Genomic DNA, 24,675 nt, shown 5'->3' with positions numbered 1-24,675 from the left:
AAAACAGTATTTTCTACATATACCAGTGAATAAAACATTTAAAAATAAAAAATATCCCATTCTCAGTGGCGACAAAAATATAAAGTACACAAGAAAAAATTTTCAAGGAAATAAATCTGTATAAAGAAATTTTACAAAATGTTATTAAATGACCTCTTTAAAAGACTGGTGTAAATGGAGATATTACATTTTCCCAGATGGGACTATCTACTATTGTAAAGATGTTCATCTATACCAAAGCTGTATATAAATATAAGTAAATCCCAGAGCAATGTCACAATTCATTTTTAAAACCTTTTCTAAATGATATAAAGGTTTTACTTGCAAGATTAAATGAATGAAACAACCAATCTTTTCATCATTTATTAAAATAAAATGAGATTTATCTTATAAGATAATAAAGTGTATTATTAAAAGGCTGTAATTATAATATCAGCCTATTGCTACCAGAAAAATGAGAAAGAATAGAAATAAAGTACAAAAATAGACCAAAGCACACAGGCAGTCCCCTACTTTGATACATCATTATCTTATAAAAACATACAGAATACAAATGCACAAAAACTGAAAAACACACTTAGATATTTTAAAGGGGTTTCTATTCTCTAAGAATTAAAAATTCTATTAAAACCTAATCACGCAAGTTTTAACAATATGTTCCCAACATTTTCTTTCATTCACAATAGATTCCAGAAGTTCCCATCATGTGTGTGTGTGTGTGTGTGTGTGTGTGTGTGTGTGTGTGTAGTGTGTGTGTGTTTGATAGGGTGTAGGCAGTATTTCTGTAACTGCTTTGCTGAGACATAATTTACATTCCATAAAATTCACCCATTTTAAGTGTAAAATTCAATGAATTTTAGTACATTTACAGAATTTTACAACCATCATCACAATCTAATTTTAGAACATTTCCATCAGTCTGAAAAGAAACCCCAAGCCCATTTACAGACACTACCCATTTCCACCCCTACTCCTAGACAACCACTAGTCTACTTTGACTCTCTATAAGTTTGCCTTTTCTGGACATTCTATATCAATGGATCAATACAATATGTGTTCTATTGTGTCCGGCTTTGAAATAAGGGCAAAATGAAATACATTTTTTAAATTAATTAATTAATTTTAAATCAATCAATTAATTATTAATTAATTATTTATAAATTAATTTAATTTAATTTATTTATTTATGCCTACGGCACCTGGTCTTCCTAGGTGGTCTCCCATCCAAGTACTAACCAGGCCCAATCCTGCTTAGCTTCCAAGATCAGACAGGATCGAGCATGTTCAGGGTGGCATGGCCATAGACCAAAATACATTTTTTAAACAATTATATAAATACTACATAGCAAATGAAGATGAAAATTCTGCTGAAACTGACCCATTTTATCAATGTCACGTGAAATAGTTTTCAAGATCTTTATCAGCTGATACATCAAATATTAAACTGGATTATAAAAGGTAGTTTAGTGATTATGTACAAGGCTCAAATGTGCAAACTGCATAAAAGTTAAAAATATAAATGTTTGTTATATGACAATATTGGTAGTTTATACATGCTGGTTTACTCACATGGGTTGATATAACATTATTTGGGGAAATTAGTTAGGATCGCTAGCATATAATGTACACCAAATTCATTCCAAATGTACTTGCTTTATTTATTTATTTCTTTATTTGTTAAATTTTATCATTTTTTATTTTTATTTTATTTTACTTTTTTTAGGTGAGGCAACTCTTAGTTGAGCTCACAGACTGCAAGGACCTTGTCAGTTTACAATTCCTTATTTTTTTATTTTTTACGCCTACAGCACCTGGTCTTCCTAAGTGGTCTCCCATCCCAGTACTAACCACGCCCGACCCTGCTTAGCTTCACAAGATCAGACGGGATCAGGCTTGCTCAGGGTTAGCATGGCAGTAGACTGTATTCAAGTTTTAAAGCAGAGATTGCAGTTTAGATTGTGGCCTCTGGAATCACACTATCTGGGTTTGATTCCAGGCTCTGGTACTCGCTATGTGACCGTGAGCAAGACACTTTGCCTTTTTGTGTCTGTTTTTTCACTTGTAAAATGAGTTATAATAATATCCTATGCCTCATAGGGTTTTCGTGATAAATAATGAAGATTACACAAATTCCTAGAATAAGACCTGGCAAATGTTTAAGTACTCAGTGAATGTTCTGGATGCTCCTTTGTTGTTAATACAGGTGATTTTTGTAATCTCAGCATAACTCCAAGGGCACAATCTTCAATGGTAGAACATTATGGATGTAAATACATAAACATTTACCAATGTCAAAAAGCAAACATAGGCTGACACTTTTAACATCGAAGTGATCTTAAAAATTACTAAGAAAACAAAAAGTAAATCCTAATACAAAAACTAGTAAAAGACAGGTCACAAAAGAAAAACGAATGATCAATAAACATGCAAAAAAGATGTTTATCTTCATCAATATCATAAGAAACACAAATCGTGTCAAAATCATCATGCCATATTTTGCCTATGAGATTAGAAAACAATAAAATTATGATAACAGAAAAAATGTGGGAGGTCCACACTAACTAAAATATAACTATAACAACTAGAAAAAGCAAAAATTAAAACAGGTAAGAAATCCCCCGAAAATGTCAGTAAAGAGAAAGCAACCAGAAGCCAATGAAAACTGTTGTTGAGAATACTCTGAAAAGAAAGTTTAGTCATTCATTTAATTAAAAAAAAAAAAAAAAATGTTGTCACGCACGAGATGTCAGGCACAGCACAAGGTGCTAGATTTTAGGGTGAGCAAAGGTAAATCGAAGCATCCCCTGACCCTGCAGAGTTCCAATGCAGTTTACTCGGAAGCGCAAATAAAATACAATTTATTGTTAAACGTAATGCAACCTTACCAGAACACGATATACCATAAAGTCTTAAAAATATTTTTAGCCTTGTAAAAACAAAAAATGACAAATGTGTTTCTTTCCCCCATTTTTTGACTGAAAAATAATATGAAATGTGCTTTCCTCCATAAATTGGGAGAATAAAAGATGTACTTTTTTAGACTGGGGTGTCTGTTTTCCTGAAGAGTCTTCTGTTCCCGTTCTCCTGCTCCCATCTCAAGGGTTTCTAAGTTATTTCTTCATTCTTCCCCCTCTTCACAGTCATGAAAACAAAACTGCTTACACTCTATCATCATAGCTTTCCATCTTGTAAGCCTTCCTCTTATTACAGGGTTTCACTGCCCAAGGGAGTGAGGGTGAGATAAGCGTAGGGCGGGTCTGGGAGGAGAGAACCCGGGTGCCTGAGGAACATGCTCATTTAGACACAGGAAGGCACAAAGCAAGAGACCCCTAGCGATCCAGAAAACCTGTTTGGGGAAGCAAGTCTTCACTCTCTGGATAGAAGGTTCAGTTTAGGACAGATTCTTTTTCTTCCCTTTCTCCCTCTAGCATTTGCATTCTCATCCATCTGTCACAGCTGCAGAGTTCCCCAGCCATGAAGGAATCTGACCCCAAATTCTATTTTAGACCTAGTGATGCCTTACATTTAACAGAAATAAATGTTACCACTGAAGACGACCAATTCTGCTCACACAGGTTCAAGTTTTCAGCTGGGTCACAAAAGATCTTAGATATCCATATGAACTACAGAAAGGCCAGTGAAGGAACAGCAGAGAATTTCCAACACGCCAGTGAAAAACTGGAGATCATTTTTGTCTTTGCCACACCCTTCTAATTTTTCAAATTAAAGTGTCAGACAGATCTGGGGTTCAATCCCAAACTCAACTGTATGAGTTTGGGCAAATAATTTAATATTTGTTTCCACATCTGCTGAGTGAGGGTAATAGTATTTACTGGGTTTTTGTGATTATTAGAAACATCGTTGCCATTATTATATTGAACACATAGTTATTTATTGGATCAATGAAGAAAAAGAAAAAGAAAGGTTTTTATTTTACCTTCACTTAATTCTTCTTTGATGCTCTTCCTTTCTTTATATAGATCCAATTTGCTGACATACTATTTTCCTTCTTTTTTTATTATTTATTATTATTTATGCATACTGTACCTGGTCCTCCTAGGGGGTCTCCCATCCAAGTACTAACCAGGCCCCACCCTGCTTAGCTTCCGAGATCAGACATTGGGCTTGCTCAGGGTGGCATGACCATAGACCACGGACCGTGGCTCCACTGGGGTGTGAACCCAGGACCTTCTGCGTGTAAAGTAGACGTGCTAACCGCTACACTATGGGACCATATCCAACTTTCTTTCTCTTTTAAAGAACTTCTTTTAACAATTTGTTTTGTGAGGCAGGTCTTCTGGCAACAAATTTCTTCAATTTTTGTTTGTCTGAGAAAGTCTTTATTTCTCCTTCATTTTGAAAGATAACATACAGGGTAAAAAATTCTAGGCTGGTAGGTTTTTTCCTCTCAACTCTTAAAATATTTCGCTCTACTCTCTTCTTGCTTGCATGGTTTCTGAAAAGAAGTAGAATGTAACCCTTATGTTTGTTACTCTATAGGTAGGTGTTTTTCCTCTGGCTTCTTTCCAGACTTTTTTTCTTTATCTTTGATTTTCCATAGTTTGAAAAATAATATGCACAGGTGTAGTTGTTTTGAAATTCATCCTGCGTGGTGTTCTCTGGGCTTCCTGGATCTATGGTTTGGAATATGAAACTAATTCGGGGAAAATTCTCAGTTATCGTTTCCAATATTTCTTCTCTTTCTTTCTTCTCCTAATTACACATATGTTATGCCTTTTGTTGTTGTCCCACAGTCTTTAGATATTCTGTTCTTGTTTTTTTGTTTTTTTGTTTTTTTAATTCTCCAGTCTTTCTTCTCTTTGCTTTTTAGTTTTGGAGTATTCTGTTGAGATATCTTCAAACTCAGATTCTTTCCTCAGCTGTGGCCAGTCTATTAATAGGCCCATCAAAAGCATTCTCTATTTATGCTACAGTGATTTTTTAACTTTAGCATTTCTTTTTCATTCTTTTTTCAGGATTTCTATCTTGGGTTATGTCCTGATTTTGTTAGGTTCCTGCCAGGGTGCTTATTAGGAAAAGTAGGAGGAGTAGGTTTGGGGATTCTGGTTATCTATTTATTTGAAAATTATTCTATCAGGTGTTTATTTCTCATTGCCTCACTATCTTTAGGTGATACTCAGAGAAGTTGGTGTCCAATTATGACTGGACACCATCTGTATTACCTTGCTTGGGAAGACAAAGTTTAGTAATACCAATAATTTAAAACATTTTTATTATCATGTCTTAAAGACCAGTGTAAACTTAATATTATTTTTGTCTTATGCTGGTATCTGTAGCCTGTATTTCCAAACCACTAGACATCGCCACCGTCTTCCTAATCTCTCAATGTAAGACAAAAACAACAAAGGTCCTTGTGAATAACCCTAGACACCTTATAATCTCTTCTCTACATAATAAGCCTGAGGGTTATTTTTAAAATGCAAATAATTTCATGTCATTCGTTTCCTACAAATCCTTCAGTAGGTTTCCACTGTTGTTTGAAGGAAAAAAAAAAAAACCCAAATACTTAACACAGCTTATCTTTTCATCATGAAATGCTCTTTCCACAACTTCTCCTTAGTGCTCTTCTTTGGATGACCTTCTATTCACACTTTAGCCTCAGCAGAAACACCACTTCTCTGGGGAAACTTTCCCAGACTCCTAAGACCAAGTTTTGCCCACTTGTTACAGGTTCTTAGAATACGTGGTATTTTTTATTGTATTACTTCTCAAAATTTAAAGTAATGAACTGTAATTATTTGTTGAATGTCTGCCTCCCCTTGCAGTTGATATACCAGAAACCCTAGCACATAGCAGCAGAGTGCCTGGACCATAGTAACCAAACAACATGGAACTGTGAAATGCATGAATTAGCATTTTTTAAAATCACAACTGGGAAAAAAATGAAGTAAAAATAATTATCCTCCTGCATGTGGGGCTTCAATTACTGATTATCACAATTACTTTTAATTACATCTGCTATAAACTGTGACATTTGTCTGTAAAGGACTCATTTAATAAGGTTCAAATAGTGGTTTTCCTTACTACCTCAAAAGCTCTCAAGTCAGAGGTTTGAGTAAATCGCAAGGGGAAAGGAGCATTAGTGGAGCACAGCAGAGCATCTTCTACTCTTTCCCTCCCTGGGGGGCTTGATTACATGGAATCAGAGTCCTAGTAGGAGAGAGAGAAGAAAAAGAACAGAAGAGGCAAAGCCCCCAAACCAGGCTAGGAGTGCTTCGGCTACGGACTTGATGCTAACTGTTCATAGTTGACGACACTCAAGTACAAAAGTAGCCATTTCTCCCAAGGGAGGATCTAGATGCTGAATGTCAGAGTTGTAAAGAAGGTGTTAAAATTTCAAGAACGAGAAAGATGACTCAAGTTTGAGGATGCAAACAGCAGACTTGCCAAACATTTCAGGCTTTCTTTCTAGAGCTACGGTTGAGATTCAGACAATTGGAACTGCTTCTTCCAACCTCTTGGACAGGCTCGAACCCACTGTCAGTTATCTCAGCCTAGACCTGAGACAGTTACTGAGCACACGAAAAACTATCATCCTACTGGAATGATTTAGGTTTGATTCTCAAATGAAATCCAAGGAAAGGCTTGAGTGTAACCAATCAGGTTTAAATAAGGAATATTCCTATTTGTATAGGACCCTGGACCTGGCTCATTGTGGCAGACATAAGTCATTAGTAAGAACAGGAATGGGTCCCAAAGAGCTCTTGGGATAAATGGGGAGAGAAGACACATAACACAAAGAACACAACTGTATACTCGTTATGAGAATCCTGGAACTCCAATTCTAGCTCCAGGTGACCCTGGAAAAGTTCCACCAAGGCTGATAAGGCTCCTTTCCTCCATATATTATTTGACCAGATGATCTCTAAGGTCAATCCCATCAATTTTACCACCCCGTCCTATTCCTTAACTCGATAATAGCATAGAAGAGGTGTCTCGAGGCAGAGGCTGAATATCTGTTCAATTCTCTAATTGATAAATCAGGTAATAACCACGGTAGAAATATATGGAAGAAAGTAGGGTAACCTGCATCAAATGGATGCTTCTATTCCTTCTGGCTAAGGAAGGCAGGGAACAATTTAAGGGAAAAGTAGGATTTGAGGTGAAGCCAGAAAAATCAACAGAAGAGATAGGAAAGGAAGAATAAAAGATAACTAACTACAACACAGCACTTCCGTAATGTTTTGTGTTGCGGCAAAAACAGAAAGCTGTATCTGTAGTGCACACTAGTATAAACCAGCGAGGTAAGGAGGTAAGGCTGGAGGTGAGGGGAGCCCACCTGGCCTCCCAGAAAGCTGAGGGGAGATCCGTATTTCAGCACACCTGTAGGCCATCTGTGGCACACCTGTGTCCTACAGCGTGCCAGCTGGGAAACTCAAGTTCAGGAGTCTCATAGCAGGAAAGAACAAACTGTCTCTTTCAAATTTCAGGTGGGGTCAGATATGGAAGTGTGCGAGAGGAGGAGCTTGGAGAAAACCGATGAAAATGTATTTTTTTATCTTGATGTGGACCTTGAAAAAAAAAATAACAGTGTTTATTGAAATGCCTACTCTATTATAAGTGCTAGTCCAAACACTAACTCATTTCTTCTTGAAAACAACTGCATAGCTGGATACGAGTATGAATCTTTCCCACATGGTAAAACTGAGGCATAGAGAGAAATGGCAGCCATAGCATTTATGCAAGAGCAGCTTGAGAGAGTGTCCCCAAGCAACAATGCTGTCACTGTGGGGGGGTGAGGTGACAGTGCCAAGTAAGATGATGAATGTATCTCCACTACCCCTGAACACTGAAGCCCGACACCTCTACCTTTGAGAACAAACTGTACAGCGTCAAGGTGGGCCCCATCTATGACAAGCTTCTTGCCAGGAAAAAGTAAAGCATTCTGCTGAAAAAAGGAGGACAGGTGAAAACACCAATTGGCTGAGAACATGGGGAAGCAGGACCTTCATATTCAACATACTCAATAGCCTTTCAGAACTGAGGAGGGGGGTCGGGTGTCTGATTAGAGGAAGTCCAAGTGTCAGGACATGGAATCTAACAGGAAAGCTCTAGTGTAGGAGCCCTCAGCATATATCCTCCAACTCAAGTTTGTGGGGTGAGTGAGCATAGGTGACAAGACTAAGGAAGAAGATACATGTTGGTCCTGCCAGAGTTTGGAACATCAGATTCATGAAGGCCTGGGGACATGTATGTTTGTAAACTGGTGGCCTGCTTAAAAGTGGTCTACAGATATGTTTTATAATTTATCATAAGAGCAATGGAGAGCCAATGATGTTTTATAATTTATCATAAGAGCAATGGAGAGCCAATGATGTGTTTTAAGCAAGAGAGTGACCATGGCTGCGGTCTAGGTAATGAACTAGAAAGGAGACAAGGAGGTGACTTAGATCAGGGGTGTCTAAAGAGACACCTCCTCCAGAACTTGACAGAAATCTGCCATCTAACTCCACAGAATTGATGCTCATGGGAAGGTGTCTCACCAGAGGCACTCTGCTGCAAAACTACCTGAGGGAGCGCCAGGGGAAGCTGCTGGCCACTACTGACTCCTGTGCATTGCAGAGACCAAGTGCTGGAAAGGCCACCTGTGTTGTGGAGTCTGGAACTGAAGCAGCTGCCAACACTGCAGGAAAAGGGCACTAAGGAAGCTGCATTAGCTGCAGGAGCTGTGCTCCCTGAAGGAGCCTGAGCACAGGAGAGCATCAGAACTAGGAAAAAAAACATCCTCTTGCACTGCCTCTCCGGCGCCCTCTACTGACAGAGCTTAATATTGTGCAAAGTGGAAACCGAAAAAAATTTTAAGTCCCAACTATAGTTTTCCAGAGCAGGCAATGAAAGATGAATTTAGAGCTGAGAGGAAATATATTTATAACTGCACATATAGTATAAAGAACTTTGGGGCATAGACTCCAACATTTGTGTATTTACTTAATTATAACATATACATGTAGAAAATTCTGACAAATTATACATAATAAACAGATCTATAAAAGAGAAATAACAAAAGAGAAATAACAAAGATGACATAATATAAATAGAAGTTCTAATATTTTATTCTTACACCTCAGTGTATGCCTTCCACTTTTGCTTTGGGGATGACTCCACCCAGTAAAAGCTATCAGGACCCATTGCCAAACTACTTACTCTGTGATGCCTCTCTCATCTTTCTAGCTCACGGTAACCTCTGTGCCCTTCATATATTTGTATGAATCCTGCTCTTTAGTGTTACTTCAGTATTTCACAGGTGTATCTCATGTTCCCTAAAACTGCAGGGGACACATACCACATGATCCTACACCATTCCCCACAAGCTCAGGCAAAAATTACACGGTCATCACAGACTTGCTAATGATAGACTCGCTAACTATTTTTTTTAACACTTCATTAAAATATTGTTGACGATACAAAAAGCAGTATATATTTAATGTATAGAAATTGATGAGTCTGAAGATAAGTATATAACTGTGAAACCATTACCACAATCTATGCCACAAACATATCCACCATCGTCAACTGTTCTAAAATAATATCAGTGTTTACCAATTACTTCATTGTTCTTTATTATTTCATGGTTCCACACTTTAAACTATAGACATCTAGATCTTATTGTTTAATTCACCTTATCCATGGATAAAGGCAAGTGAACATTTAATAAAATGCATTCATTGATATCAATCTGAATGTCAGTTGAACAACTTTCTGACGAGTCTATGAAAACCCTCTCTGAATCCCAGCGCAGACGTTCAGGTCGGCTATTTAAACCCAGCTGCCTCGCTGCAAAGACTCATCTCTGCTGTCTCCGATGTGTCTAGACAACAGCTATACAGAAAGTACTGAGATTTTAAGACTGTATGTTTTTATGCTTCTTTAGGAAGCAAAATGCCCACTTTCTCTAAAATCATTTATGTCAGAAGTCTAGAGATCACCCTACTCCATAAAGCCTCACAACATTTCACAAACATACATTTCCTAAACCCCTCCTGGATGGCCTGTGGAGCCAGTTGGGGTTTGGCCAAATAGCCACACAACTGCTCACCATCTGGGCCCTCTTCAGGCTGGTGGCAGACCTAGACTTGCAAGGAAAGCAAGGGTTGTGGCCTCTCTGCTCCCCTCACCCCATCATGACTCCATCACCCCCACGGGGTTTATCCTCTGGAGAACACATTCACAAATCAATCACTACCAACTCTCCCAAGTGGCAGGCTCTGGCAGAGAGTGGTCGGTTACTCATGATTGTTTCCTTCCTTTCTGCTCACTCTCAGGCCTGACTGACACACTCCCGGTAATGTCTCTAACACAGACAGAATCCTCGAAGCTCTGGGTATTCAAATACCAGCATAACTTTCAAATAAGTCCACTATTTGTCTGAGGATACTTTGCTTAAAAGAGCAGCCAAATGTTGACAAAACAAGGCTTAGCCTCATCTCAAGTTTCCACTTCCATCTTCAGAATCGATGAGGATTCTGGAAAGTGCATCATTAATCCCATTACATCATCTTATTGAAGATGCTGGTGCGGTGTTTATGAAAGCAAATGCTTTCTTTCCCCCATAAAATCAATGATGACAGGCTAAGGCTCTGGGCAGGGAATGAGCAGTCTGCAGCTTCAGTCCGATATATACCTCCCATGTGGGGAGCCTGTAACTCAGAAGCTGTTCTCAAAAGTAGGCCAGCATCCACACTGCATCGCACATTAGGTGACTGTCATCCGACGGGCTGCCCAAAGGCTCAGAACTCTCTTGCGCTGACTGTGGGAGCTTGACCCTGCCTAGGCACATCCCTGGCCAGTTAGCACAGACAGCAGACTCTTGAAAATGTAACCACTGCCCTAAACAACACACAGATAAACTTCATTTGTACTAAAGATCTTCGGCACTATTGAGCTTTTAGTTTCCTTCCCTGCCAAAGTACATGATATTTGACCATTAAAGAATAGATGCTACTTACCACTTTATTTTTTTCAAGGTGCAAAAAAACCTTTAAAAATTATTTTTAAAACCCTGGCTATTCATGTGAAAACGCGGCTTTTAAAAGGTGGTCACTTTGATCTGGATGTTTTAAAGACAAGAGCACCATATCATAAAAATCACTGTTTTTATCACCAAGCGGATGCTTACCCCACCCCGACCCCACTCCAGACATGACCATCACTCGCAAAGATACTGAGAGTTAGTGATGGCATCAGGGTCAAAAATCCACTAAAAACAGTTGTTTTATACATTATTTAAAAATGTTTGTAAAAGCTGGAAGTTCCTCTGTTTGTTTTTAGGCAGTGTGAAAATGCACGTAGCATTTATTTTCTCTGTCTTGCCCTGCCCTCACATCTTCTGGAACATTCATGCTCTCAGGTTGAAAGTTGGTAGTGGCAACAATAGCAATGCCAGTCACGAAAGGAGGAGCCGGGGAGTGGGCATGAGGGGAGAGAAGACTGGACCTGAAATAGGACAGAGTGAGGCCTTAGCAATGAGCCTTATGCTAAGGGAGAGGAAGGAAAGTCAGCACAGGCCACAGGCACTGCATTTTAGAGGTATCTATGATGCAGGAGTGAGCTGACGGGAATGCAGGCTTGTGGCCTGAAGGACAGACCAATGCATGTGAGCAGCTCAGGCAGGAGCCGACTTTGGCCATCCATCAAACGGGTATTCCTTAAATGGCTGTCCAGCGTTTATTAGAAGAGAAGTTGACAGTTCTGAGGGAGGAGAGAAAGCAGGTTGTTAGAGGCAGTGCTAGGATCCCCTCCATCATCTGAACAGTCAAGCCTGAAGCTTGCAGTTTACTGGACCCAGATCTTTGGAAGGCAGGTTAGTGAGCATTCACTGCAACTTGAGCTTTTTGGGAGTGTCATCGCTCTCCCTCGGTGGCTAATTAAAGTCTTATTTTCAACTGTATGTAATATTCTCCTGGAGAGGAATATTGATTAATAGCTTTCTCCATCTCAGTGTTTAGCATTCTTTATTGATTTAGCTCTCTGGACATCTGTCTGGCCAGCCTGTCACTTATTCTGGCTCTGATGTATCATCTATTCAGCAAAAGCTACACTGGGGGAAAAGGTGTTGTGGGTGGTCCCATCGGCGTGAGAGACTCACGGGGTGGAGGTGGGGACCTGCGATGAAAACACCAGGAACACTGATGGCTCTGGTGAGCATGCTAGACACAAATCATGCTACAAACTCATTTTTATCCCAGAGTTGATAAAGGCGTTGTTCAAAGCATATTATATATGAGGACAGATGTTTTCAAGTATGGTATAATGGAAAAAGTATGGGTTCTGGGACATGGGCTTTAAACAGGCTGACATTCAAACTTTGCTTTGCCTCTTATTATTTGTATGCCCTTAGACAAATGTTGAACCCCTCTATATCTCAATTTCCTCTTCTGTAAAATGGGCATAATACCTATTTCACATTTGTGAAAATTAACGTAACTGAGCCTGGGGTCTGGCACACCGGATGTGTGTGTTACGCTTGAGTCCCCTCTTCCTTCAGTGGAAACTGGCTGGGACTCCAGCCCCAAGCAGGCACTCAGAGTATGACAGGTTCAACTGCAATGTCACTCACTGTTTCTTGACTACACTGATGATTTATAGGAGAGAAAAACCTTTTGTTTAGTGAGATTTTTGTTTTGTTTTGTATTTCTAATGGGTACACTTAGTACCCAGGAGAAAACCTTGCAGAGGGTTGGTGAGGGAAATGAGAAATACAGGAAGTGAGTGGGGAGAAAAGGGTGATTACTGATTGCTAGGACAGGTACTGGTGGGGTGAAAGCCCAGCCAGGTCTCTGGGAGCTGAGCGAAGGCCAGCCCTCACCGCCCGCAGCCTCTTCCGAAATAAGGAGGAGCCACCCTCGGCAACACGGTGCCCATGCCCATCTGCGCCAAGACGGCTCTGTGCTCTCTAGTCCGGGCTCTACGCTACTGGCTCCACGTATCTTTCACATTCTGGCAGAGGTTTTTTGTTTTTCTATATATTTTTCATATTGTGGTAAAAGACACATTACCTAAAATGTACCATTTTAGCCATTTCTAGTATGATTTAATAATATTAAGTACATTCATAATGTTGTGCAAGGGTCCCCACTATCTATTTCCACAACTTCTGCTTTATCTCAGACACATTAACCCTTCCCCCAGTCCCCTGGCAACCTTGCTAGAAGTTTTTAAGCCCCGGTGAGGAGAGTAAGTGCTGGTGACAGTGGGCAGAGGCTCAGGTGAAATGTCCTACTCCAAACTCACTCCTGAATTTTGTGACTCCTTTGGAAGCTACTCCCCAAAAGCTGTAGGAGCTCAAAGCCACATCAAGGTGTGTGTCCCCTCTGCCTGAGAGCCCAGCAGCACCCCTCCCTACCCTACCACTGGCTGTGGCCATGTAACCTTCTCAGCTTGTGGAGTTCAGCTTCCCTTTCTTTTTCCAGGATCAAACTGACCTTGACTGCCTTCTCTAACTGCTACAATTGAGAAATACACAGACTGGATGCAGGATCAGACCTGAGGCCCATGCTTGGGTATGAAATCTAAGAGACAGCGAAAGAAAAGCCCATTTTTAAAAAGGTCCAGTTCCATTCCTAAAAACCACCCATCCACAGTCTGAAAATATAGGATTCTCTTCTGTAAAACAAACAACCAAAATAGAGATCTGATAGCTCTTATACCTGAAAGGGATTAAATGCTAAAAATAGCTCAAGGTATTGAGAACGCTGAGGGAACTCATGAAGCAGAGGGCAGTCAAATCTGGCACTGAATGCTAACGAGGGAGGAGTTCTTACAAAATGTTTGGGATCTGTGAGTCACTCGGATCCTCTTCCATTATGTGTAAAAGTAATATTCTTTATCGGCAGTACAATTATAGACCTTACTATCTAGCCCGCTGTGTTAAAAAAGCACTAAATACCCAGTAAAGGATCCAAAACTGACTTGAAATGAAGGAAATGAACTGTGGATTAGATTCTCTAATGCCTCCCTGTTTTGGGTGAAGCCATGCTGATGGCAAAGTGACATTTGCAGGGCCATCTGGTGACATTTCTTTTTGGGAACAGATTACTAGAGACTGGGGAGGGCGATAGGTTGGTGTAGGGAGCAACACAAGATTCTCGGGTGGCTTCCTGGGGCCTGTGTATGTCTTTGAAGGGGGGATCCCCTATTTTTTTCTAAAAGAGTAAGGTCAAATTGTAGTTATTAACCATTGCATGGCCTGATGGGCAACTCTTTCTACACTGAAAGTGTTCCTTTTCATGCTGAAAGCGTCCATGAATACGAAATCCAGGTATTAAGGAAAGTCCCTTATTAGGGAATGTTCTCTCCTCCCTCCTCTCACTCTCCCAGGGTGGGAGAATAAATGCAGCTAGAGATGAGTTACTTCTTAAAATTGCTTCCTGCTCTGATATCACAGACTTAGCCTCTGCCAGCCTGCGGTTTCCTCCTTCAGTTTCTGTGGGCTTCCCAGGGCCTAGCCTCAAGCCTGATTGGCAATGTCTGTTGAAAGAACAAATGCTTCACTGGGCCTTGACCATTCCATCATGCTCTGCTCTGAGTTGTTGGTCTCTGTCTCAATATGGCAAAACTTCAAAATTTCCTCTGTTTGGCTTCCCATCTCCTCAACAAGCTGCTGTCTGCATCCTATTGTGAAAGAATAGTCAGATCTTCCTCTCCAGGCCTAAATGAAAGTATCGCATATCTGCAAACTTCCTCACTCCCCAGGGCCAGCAGCATCCTTTATTGCAGAGATGCTCGCCCTAAGATCCCTGAAGCTGCACTAAGAAATCCCCTATGCCTGGCCCTGCAGCATAACCCTAATTTGATTGAAATATTTTCATAAGAACTGTTTGAAAGTAGTATTGGTTAACTGATCAGTGCTGGCTTTTCTTTTGGACAAACTGACTATGACCCCTCAGCCTCCTAAGAGAAAAGAAGCCAAATAAGCTCCCTCTGAAGGCTGCACACTGGACTGGTGTTTGCCAGGGCTGCCTGGCTGCCTGGCTGCCCAGGAAGCACTGGCCTCAGGAAATGTGGACTTGGGAACAAAGCCCTGTCCAGCTCTTCAGGGACAAGAGCCTCAACTGCCTGCAGAGGGGTCCTCTAAGATACACAACTGTGCATTCTGCTTCTTTCCTTAAATTAAAGCAAAGAAGCTGACCAAATTGTGTCGTAACCATATAGAAATTGCAAATGAAAAGCCATGGACAGAGATTATGCAGGAAAGACATACCCAAACTTTAACAGTGGCTGTCTCTGGGCAGAGGGATTACGGGTGACAAAGTATATGAAACAATGGTCTCTAAGACGTTGGCCATCAGAGAGTGAAGACAAGAGATACTTGAATGATAGGAAACAATCGAAGTGAGCCCTACAGTTGCCCCTGCTCATTACCTGGAAAGAATTTTCAAGACACAGCACAGAATGCTGGGAACCCAGGCAGAGCCCAGTGGGCTCCCTGAGATGAGAAAATGAACTTGGGAGTCTGAAAAGGCCAACATGGCTAGAGTTTGCAGGGCAGAGTACCAGAAAGGAGAAAGATGAACAACGAGAGAGCTCCAGTGATCTGATGAAATAAAGATGTATTAAATAGATATACAGTCTTCATGACTGGGAGACTCAATGTTTTTAAGATGTCTATTCTTTCCAAATTGATTTTATAGTCAATGCAACCCTAATCAAAATTCCAACAGGGTGCTTTGAGGTCAATGCAACCTTAATCAAAATTCCAAACAGGGGGTGTGTGTGTGTGTGTGTGTGTGTGTGTAAGATTGTGTATGTGTGTGTAAATAGATAAGCTGATTATAAAATTCATATGAAAATTTGAAGGACCTAGAATAACCAAAACCACTTTGAAAAAGTAGGACAAAGTTGAAGCACTTACATTCTCTGATTTCAGGACTTATTACAAATCTACAATAATCAAAACACTATGGTATTGGAGTAAAGATAGACAAATAGAGCAATAAATAAAAAAAAGAGTCCAGAAATAGAACGGTATATATAATCAACCGATTTTCTTCAAAAGTACAAAAGGCAGTTACATAGATAAAGGATAGTCTTTTCAATGGTACTAGAACAACCAGATACCATTAAAAAAAGAGAACCCTAATCCATACCTCACACTATATATAAATATCACTCAAAGTGGATCATAGTCACAAAATGTAAGAGCTAAAAGTATAAAACTTCTAAAAGAAAACAGGGACTATATCAAACTAAAAAGCTTCTGCTCAGCAAAAGAAACCATTGACAAAACAAAGAGGGAACCAACTGAATGGGGGAAGATATTTGCAAACAACACCTCCAACAAAGAGCTAATATCTAAAATATATAAAGAACTCAGACAACTACAACAAAAAACAAACAATCCAATTAAAAAATGGGCAGAGGACCCAAACAGACAATTCTCCCAAGAAGACATACAAATGATCAACAGACATATGAAAAGGTGCTCAGCTTTACTAGCTATTAGGGAAATGCAAATCAAAACCACAATGATATACCATTTTACACCTGTTAGAATGGCTATTATCAACAAGATAAGTAATAACAAGTGTTTGGACAGATTATAGGGAAAAAAGAGCCCTCATACACTGCTGGTGGGAATGTAAACTGGTGCAGCCACTATGGAAAACACTATGGCACTTCCTACACAAACAAAAACAAGAAAAGAATTACTATGTGACCCAGCAATGCCTCCTCTGGGTATCTACCCCAAACATTTGAAAACATTTATCCATAAAGACATATGCACCCCAATGTTCACTGCAGTATTATTCATTTTGGTCAAGACATGGAAACAACTGAAGTGTCCTTTGAGAGATGATTGCATAAAGAAGATGCGGTACATATATACAATGGAATACTCAGCCATAAGAAAAGATTAAATACTACCATTTGTGACAATATACATGGATCTTGAGATTATCATGCTAAGTGAAATAAGTCAGACAGAAAAAGTTGAGAACCAGATGATTTCATTCATATGTGAGATATAAAACTGAAAGCAACAAACGAACAAGACAAACAAACAAAACCTCATAGAGACAACAGTTTAGTGGTTACCAGAGGGAATCAGGGCAGAAGGGAAGTAGATAGGGGGTCAAATACATGCTAACAGATTTGACTTTAGGTGGTGAACACACAGCGCAATATACAGATGATGTATTATAGATTTGTACACTTGACACCTATATATATATATATATATACACATACACATATATATATACATATATTTTTTAATTGAAGAAATTATTTAAATTTTTCCCCCATCTACCTCCTCCCTCTCCCATCCCCTCTGGTAACCACTAGTCCATTGTCCACGTCCATGAGTCTCTGTTTGTTTGTCCTGTTCATTTGTTGCTTTTAGGTTTATATCCCACATATGAGTGATATCATGTGATTTTCAACTTTTTCTGTCTGGCTTATTTCACTTAGCATGATTATTTCGAGGTCCATCCATATTGTTGCAAATGGCAGTATTTCATCTTTTCTTATGGTTGAGTAATATTCCATTGTATATATGTATCACAGCTTCTTCAGCCAATCGTCTGTCAAAGGACCTTCAGTGGCCTCCATGTCCTGGCCACTGTGAATAATGCTGCTGTGAACATCGATGTGCAAATATCTTTGCGGATATGAGTTTTCAAGTCTTTGGGGTAAATACCCAGTAGAGGGATTGCTGGATCATATGGTAGATCAATTCTTAGGTTTTTGAGGAACCTCCATACTATTTTCCTTAGTGGCTGTACCAATGTGCAGACCCACCAGCAGTGTATGAGGGTTCCTTTTTCTCTGCATCCTCTCCAACATTTGTTATTACTTGTCCTGTTTATTACAGCTATTCTAATAGGTGTGAGATGGTATCTCACTGTGGTTTTGATTTGCATTTCCCTAATAGCTAGCGATGTTGAGCATCTTTTCATATATTTGTTGGCCATTTGTATGTCCTCTACGGAGAAGTGTCTATTCAGCTCCTCTGCCCATTTTCTGATTGGATTGTTTTTTTGTTGTTATTGAGTCATCTGAGTTCTTTGCATATTTTGGATATTAGGCTCTTATCAGAGGCGTTGCTAGCAAATATATTTTCCCATTCGAATGGTTGTCTCTTTACCTCGTTGACAGTTTCTTTTGCTGAGAAGCTTTGAGTTTGATGTAGTCCTATTCATTTATTTTTGCTTTTACTTCCCTTGCCTTTGAGGTTAAATTCATAAAATCCTCTTCAAGTCCAATATCCTTGAGTTTAGTTCTTATGTTTTCTTCTATGCATTTTATTGTTTCAGGTCTTATATTCAGGTCCTTAATCCATTTTGAGTTAAATGTGGACACCTACATAATTTTATAAACTAATGATACCCCAATAAATTTAATTTAAAAAATGACAGGTTTGAACATACACTTCATCAAAGAACATAAATAGGTGGTAGAGATTTTCAACATCATAAATCCTTAGAAAAATGCAAATTAAACTACAATGAGATTTCATTTTATACCTTTTAGAATGTCTAAAATTAAAGACCAACCCTGCTAAGTGCTGGTGAGAATGTAGAGCATGGACTTTTATACACTGGTGGTATGGATGTAAAATGGTATTTCCATGTTGGTAAACTATTTGGTAGTTCCTTAAAAATGTAAACATATACCTACTATATGATCCAGCCATTCTACTTCTAGGTAATTATGCAAGAAAAGTGAAAGCACATGCCTATACAAAGCACATGATAGCAGCTTTATTTACAATAGTTCTAAACTGAAAATCATCCAAATAATCTAATAATAATCCAAATAAGCAATAGACAAATAGTGGTATATCCATGCAATGGAATAGTACTCAGCAATGAAAAGATTGAACTATTAATACATGTAATGACATGGACTAATCTCAAAAAAATTATTCTGAACGAAGGAAGCCAAACGAAACTGAACATATTGTATGGTTCTTATATATGTAAAATTCTAGAAAAATCTCAACTAATTTATAGTGACAGAATCCAGATCAATAGTTGCTAAGGACTAGAGGATGGGTGGCGGGGAGGGGAGATAGGAAGGAATTACAAAGGGGCATTCAGCAAATTTGGGGGGTAACAAATTTGTTCATTATTTGGTTTGTGGTGATGGTTTCACAAATGTATACATATGTCAAGTACTGTCAAAACATATGACTTATACATATGCAGTTTATTGTATACCAATTATTCTTTAATGAAACTGTTTTAAAAAACATTTCTGAAATTTGCTACTGTTCTGTCTATTACCACAACCTGGTGGGAAAAATCATCTCCATCCTGGCCCTCTATAATAGCCTGACCCTTTCCTTTTTGCCCCCTCTTTTCCGTTCTCTGCACTGCAGTCAGAGTGACATTTTAAGAACATAAATCTATTTGTGTCATTTCACTGCTCAAAATCCTTCAAAATTACTCATAAAGTCTCAAAGACTCATTCTTGCCTACAGGGCCCTACTTTTTCTTTCTCTTGCCTGAGTCCTAGTCTCTTTTCTATTTTGTTTCTTCGCTTTTAACCGCTCTGCTTTCTGCTCCTGGAACTAACTGTTTGTGTCTCGGGACCTGCGCATATGCCAATTTCTTTTGCCTGGGACTTTGCCCTTCTCCAAATGAACTGCTGACCTTCTTTTAGACTCAGCTTCAATGTTACTTACCTCTTCCAAGTTTTCTTCTTTGATAAACCAGGCCTATGACTCCTTCGCAGCACCAACCACACATATAATTATCTGTGCAATTTTTTTTATTACCTGTCTCTTCTTGAATTCCAATATCCCCAGATAAGCTCCAAGAGAGTAGGGATCATTATTCGATGCCTAGTACATTGCCTGGCACATAGTAGGTATTCAAAAACATTTGTTGAATGACATAGAAAAAGACCTGGCGCTCACTTCCTGACCCAGAACTCATTCCTTGACCTCCAAATAGATGTTTCTCAATCCACTCATGCAAAATCCATCCTCCTGTATCTGACAGCCAAGTGTACTTTTCCTATTGTTACTTAGGTCTCAAATTGGTAAGAATTAAGAAATCTAGTGGAACCATATCTTAAGTACAAAAAACTTCAAAACCAAAGCGCTGGACTTAAAAAAGTTTAGTGATGTTAAATATAGTTAGTTGAATTGGTTTTTTTTAAAAAAATTGGTCATGCTCGTTTTAATGATATAATTATTCTGGAAGTTAGATACTAAGAGAGTTACAAAGTTAGTTAACAGAGAATGAAACTGAATGGAGATGAGGCTAGAGAGGCAGGGCCTGGTAGGAAAAGAAGTCATAGCTCCCTGCGGAAAGCTGACCATTAATCCAGCACTACCATGTTTTTAGCAAAGCAGTGACCTAGATTCTCAGAGCAGCTGAGTGTGCGGGGCTGGGAAAATCAAGATTGCAAACATGGCCATTTTCCAAAACAGCTTCCTAAGAAACAGTGTACCTTCCCCTCCCTTTCACTCTCCCACTATGTTTATAGACTCCCCTTAATTAGAGCATTTCAGCATGGAAGCATAATCCAATCTGAAAAGAAAATTTCCCTTGAGAGCCATCTGTCAGAATTAGACTACACTTAGCTACTGGACAGTAAGGCTGTATTGTAAATACCAAAGACTACTTTGATTCTCCAAAGGCTCAAAACTCATTTTCCAAGCAAGAAAATGCCAATCCAGGGTACAAGGCTTTCTGTTCAGAAACTGGCTGTTTTGGACATTAATGCTTCCACAGGTAGAAGATCATTAAAAGTGGTCCCAGGGGACATTCTACCTGACTAGTCTCACCTTTCTTCAGAGATGAAGTTATCATCCTTGACAATTCTATTAAGTCTCCTTTGGTTATTCAGATTTGCAGAAGATTTTTTTTTTCATTGAGCTAGATTGTCCCCATATATTTAGTCATGGAGATATCTGACTGTAAGCGGGGAATCAAGTGGAGCCCACTTTGGCTCCCTGTAAAGCCAGCTTCTTCTCAGGAGCATCCAGTTTGCCACTTACACATCTGTTTTTGGTACCCATGGCAAGGCAGCAAGCAGACTCTTTACCAGGAAAGGTGTGTGAAGGATCGGGAATAGGGGGATGGGGAGGAGAATGTTCCTTCTCTCTTCATCATTTCCCTACATGTCAGAGGTCACATGAGCTAGGGTCTCTCTTGTGTTCCCATAACCCCTTTCCCATTGTTCTGTTCTATCACAGACCAGTGGACCCATTGCGTTCAGGCTAGTACACCCATTCCTTAGCTGCTGTGAATGTTGGCTGCTCGCAGCCCATGGCTGCATCCTTCTTGGGAGAATTCTCCTCAGCTCATGAAAGCCACCTTAAAAATGACTGGCAAGTAACACCCTCTCCCCTGGGGTGGCCTGCAGCCAATGACAAAGGCAGGTAAAGAGCCCCTTGTCTTAGGGTGGGACACTTCTGTGATACCCTTCAAGCTCCACAGCTGCCTGTGGGGTCAGGCTCGGGGCTTATCCTGAAGCCCCATCTTTGCCTGTCTTTCTCCATGTCCTTAAAGACTTCACTTGAAAGCAGTTCCTCAATAAATTACCTGCAAAAGAATCCGTCTCAGCCTCTACTTCTGGGGAATCCTACTTAAGATACACACACTATATTGGAGCTATTTTAATTTCATTCATTCATTTATTCATTTACTGACTCAAAAAGCATGTATCATCTATCTCTTAGGTTAAATACTGAAGATATAGTCACAGACTGTCTTCAAGGAACATCCAGTCGAGTAGGATAGGCAAGATTAATAGATACTCACAATCCAATGTGATACCTGTTGTAAAGAGGTACACAGAGGATACTTAAGAGCTCACAGGGACACCTTATCTCTTCTCAGTGGATATAGGAAGGGTTTGCTTAATGAGGTGACAGTTAAGCATAGGACTTTAAGAATAACATTTAGTTGAACAGAGAAGAATAGAAAGAAAGGTCATTGCAGACAGAGAACAGTGTGTGTACAGAACAAATACATGAGCGAACAATTACAGGGAATTAGATGGAATAACAGCAGAAATTGGTTGTCCAAAACTTACGGTAGACATTGCCATTGGATCTTGGTCTTATTTGTTGAGCCCTGATATTGCTTCTTAATCCTTCTTAACATAGCTCACAAGTCAGCTATCTTCAGTTGATTAGAATTGGTCCTCAAGATGAAAACTCTTTGCCATCCCTTTTGCATGTATGTTTTTATGTTTATCTTCAACTATAAATCCCCAAATCTACAACTTTTCCTGCATTTGCTCCCATACTTTTCTCATTGATTCCTACAACAAAGAAAATGTTGTGTTGTCCTTTTATCTAAAGCCAGCCCCGCTACTTGAATTTTAGACCCTGTCTCTCCTACCTTTTTAAGGGAACTTGCTCTATAGATTATCTGATGCTTTATATCTATATCTTCAAACTCCATGTGTATCGACTTCTGTTAGCTTTTTTTTTTTGTCATTTAAGTGTTTATTTTCCCCCTCAAAAGTGATTTTTAAACTTTTATTAATTTATTTTTAATTTACATAGAGTGAAATTCACTTTTTTTTTGTTAGATTGTTCTATGAGTTTTGACAAATGCATAGGATCACGTACCCACCACCATAATTACAATAGAGAACAATTAGGTCACTCCTCCAAAATTCCCTCACATTATCTCTTTGTAATCAATCTATTTCCCCACACCCAACTCCTGGAAACCATTGATTTGTTCTCTTTTCTTATAATTTTGCCTTTTTCATAATGTCATATAAATGGAATGAGACAGTATGTATCCTTTTGAGTCTGGTTTCTTTCACTTATCATAATGAACCTGAGATTCATTCATATTCTTGTGTGTATATGATGCACACATTGTTTTTTTCAATGCCGAATAGTATTCCATTCTATAGATGTAATAGTTGATCCATTTACACAATGAAAGACATTAAGGTTGTTTCTAGTTTTTGGTAATTATGAATAAAGCTGCTATAAATATTCACATACAGGTTCATAGGGACTTTTCTTGTAGATATGTTTTTATATCTCTTGTAAATTTACTGCTTTTTCAAATTCCATCTAAAATAATCAAAACTGGGTGGATTGTATAGAGAAAAGTATCAGCCTTCCCTGCTGTCTTCTTTGAGCTGTGGTATTGCCTCTACATATGTACACAGGAATCCCAACAAAGCCAGCCTGCTTTCTCGGCTTTCTGCTCAGTCCTCCTCTTTGTGCACCCCAAGAAAGTACAAGAAAATGAAATCAGAGGCTGATTTCACACATGAATTTAAGTTGCAAAAACTTTTAACAAAATATTAACAAACCAAATAGCTGAATACCTGCACACACACACACACACACCACACACCACACCACACACATTCATGTATGTCCATGTATATGAAAAACAATACATCATGAACAAGTTGGATTTGTCCCAGGAATACAAGTTTTCACCAAAATTAGAAAATAAAGCAGTATAACTTATCACATTGAAAGATAAAAAGCAAAACATGATTATCTCAATAAATTCAGAAAAATTATCTAATAAAATCAAATACTCATTCAAGTTTTCAAACAGTCTATAGTCAATGTCAATTTAGTGGTGAAGTTCAAAGCATTCCTTTTAAAATGAGGAACAAGCCAAGGATTACTCTGTTGGCCTTTGTACTGGCAGTCCTGGTAAATGCAACCAAGCAAGCAAAAGTGATGGTTTTAGGGGGAGAAGTCAAAAAAAAAAAAAAGGAAGGAAGAAGGAGGAGGGAGGAGGAGGGGGTGAAGAGGGAGAAAGACTGGGGAGGAAGAGAAGGAGAAACAAAACTGCTTTCTTCATACATGCTATAATTGTCAGTGTACAAAACTCTAAAGAATCTGTGGTCAATTTATAAGACTTAGAGTGTTTAGGATTACCAAATGCTGGAGAAGAACACAGAAAAGGTAGACTAATGTGCAGCTGCTGGGGTTGTAAACTGGCCAAAACACTTTGAGAGATATATATATCTCAGAAGGATACGTACAATTTCTTTCACATAAATTTTAAAAACAGGCAAAGCTAAACACTCCATTCTAATCTGGTAAAATTATTTTAAAATATATATATATATATTTTTTTTAATTATAGCAACTCCATTCCTAGGTATATATACCCTAGAGAAACTCCTGCACATATTTGCTAAGAGACATATATAGAAAGTATACATATAGCAGAATTTTCTAAAATAGAAAACATTTAAATCAATCCAAATATCCACTGATAAGAAACAAGATAAATGATGCTATTCCATACAATGGAATGTTAAAATATCCCTGCCTCCCCCCCACCCCAAGACAGAACTACAATTTGTATATGAACATAAATGATTCAATACAAATACTGAAATTAGCAGTCTGCAGAAAGATACGTACAATTTCTTTCACATAAATTTTAAAACAAGCAAAGCTAAACACTCCATTCTAATGTGGTAAAATTATTTTAAAAACAAGGGAATTACAGATATGAAATTCAGTATACTGATTATCTCTGAGGGGACTGTGGGGGTGGAGAAAGGACACACAGGGAGCTTCAAAGAGACTGATAATGTTCTCAATTTCTTCAGTAAAATTCTGAATTGACTGATGTGCATTTTGTTATACATATACGTTATATACACTCTTGTGTGTGCCATATACTTCATTTAAAAAAGCAAATGCTTTGTTCTGGCACCTATACTGGGATGAAAGCTATCAAAGTCTCTTCG

At 38.9% G+C, this 24,675-nt stretch overlaps 1 protein-coding gene and 2 pseudogenes across 1 annotated transcript in view; all 3 read right to left on the bottom strand.

The window, feature by feature from the left end:
• The window catches only part of SYT9 (synaptotagmin 9), a 161,871-nt gene that overhangs the window by 72,893 nt on the left and 64,303 nt on the right, over window positions 1-24,675 (bottom strand). The window lies entirely within an intron of this gene.
• LOC120603275 (uncharacterized) lies at window positions 1,188-1,306 on the bottom strand (annotated as a pseudogene).
• LOC120603303 (uncharacterized) lies at window positions 1,800-1,920 on the bottom strand (annotated as a pseudogene).

This window comes from Pteropus medius, unplaced genomic scaffold (assembly GCF_902729225.1).
Source record: "Pteropus medius unplaced genomic scaffold, Ma_sr-lr_union100, whole genome shotgun sequence".
Taxonomy (NCBI): domain Eukaryota; kingdom Metazoa; phylum Chordata; class Mammalia; order Chiroptera; family Pteropodidae; genus Pteropus; species Pteropus medius.
Note: the sequence above shows the minus strand (reverse complement) of the source record. Positions and strands in the feature narration are given on the sequence as shown.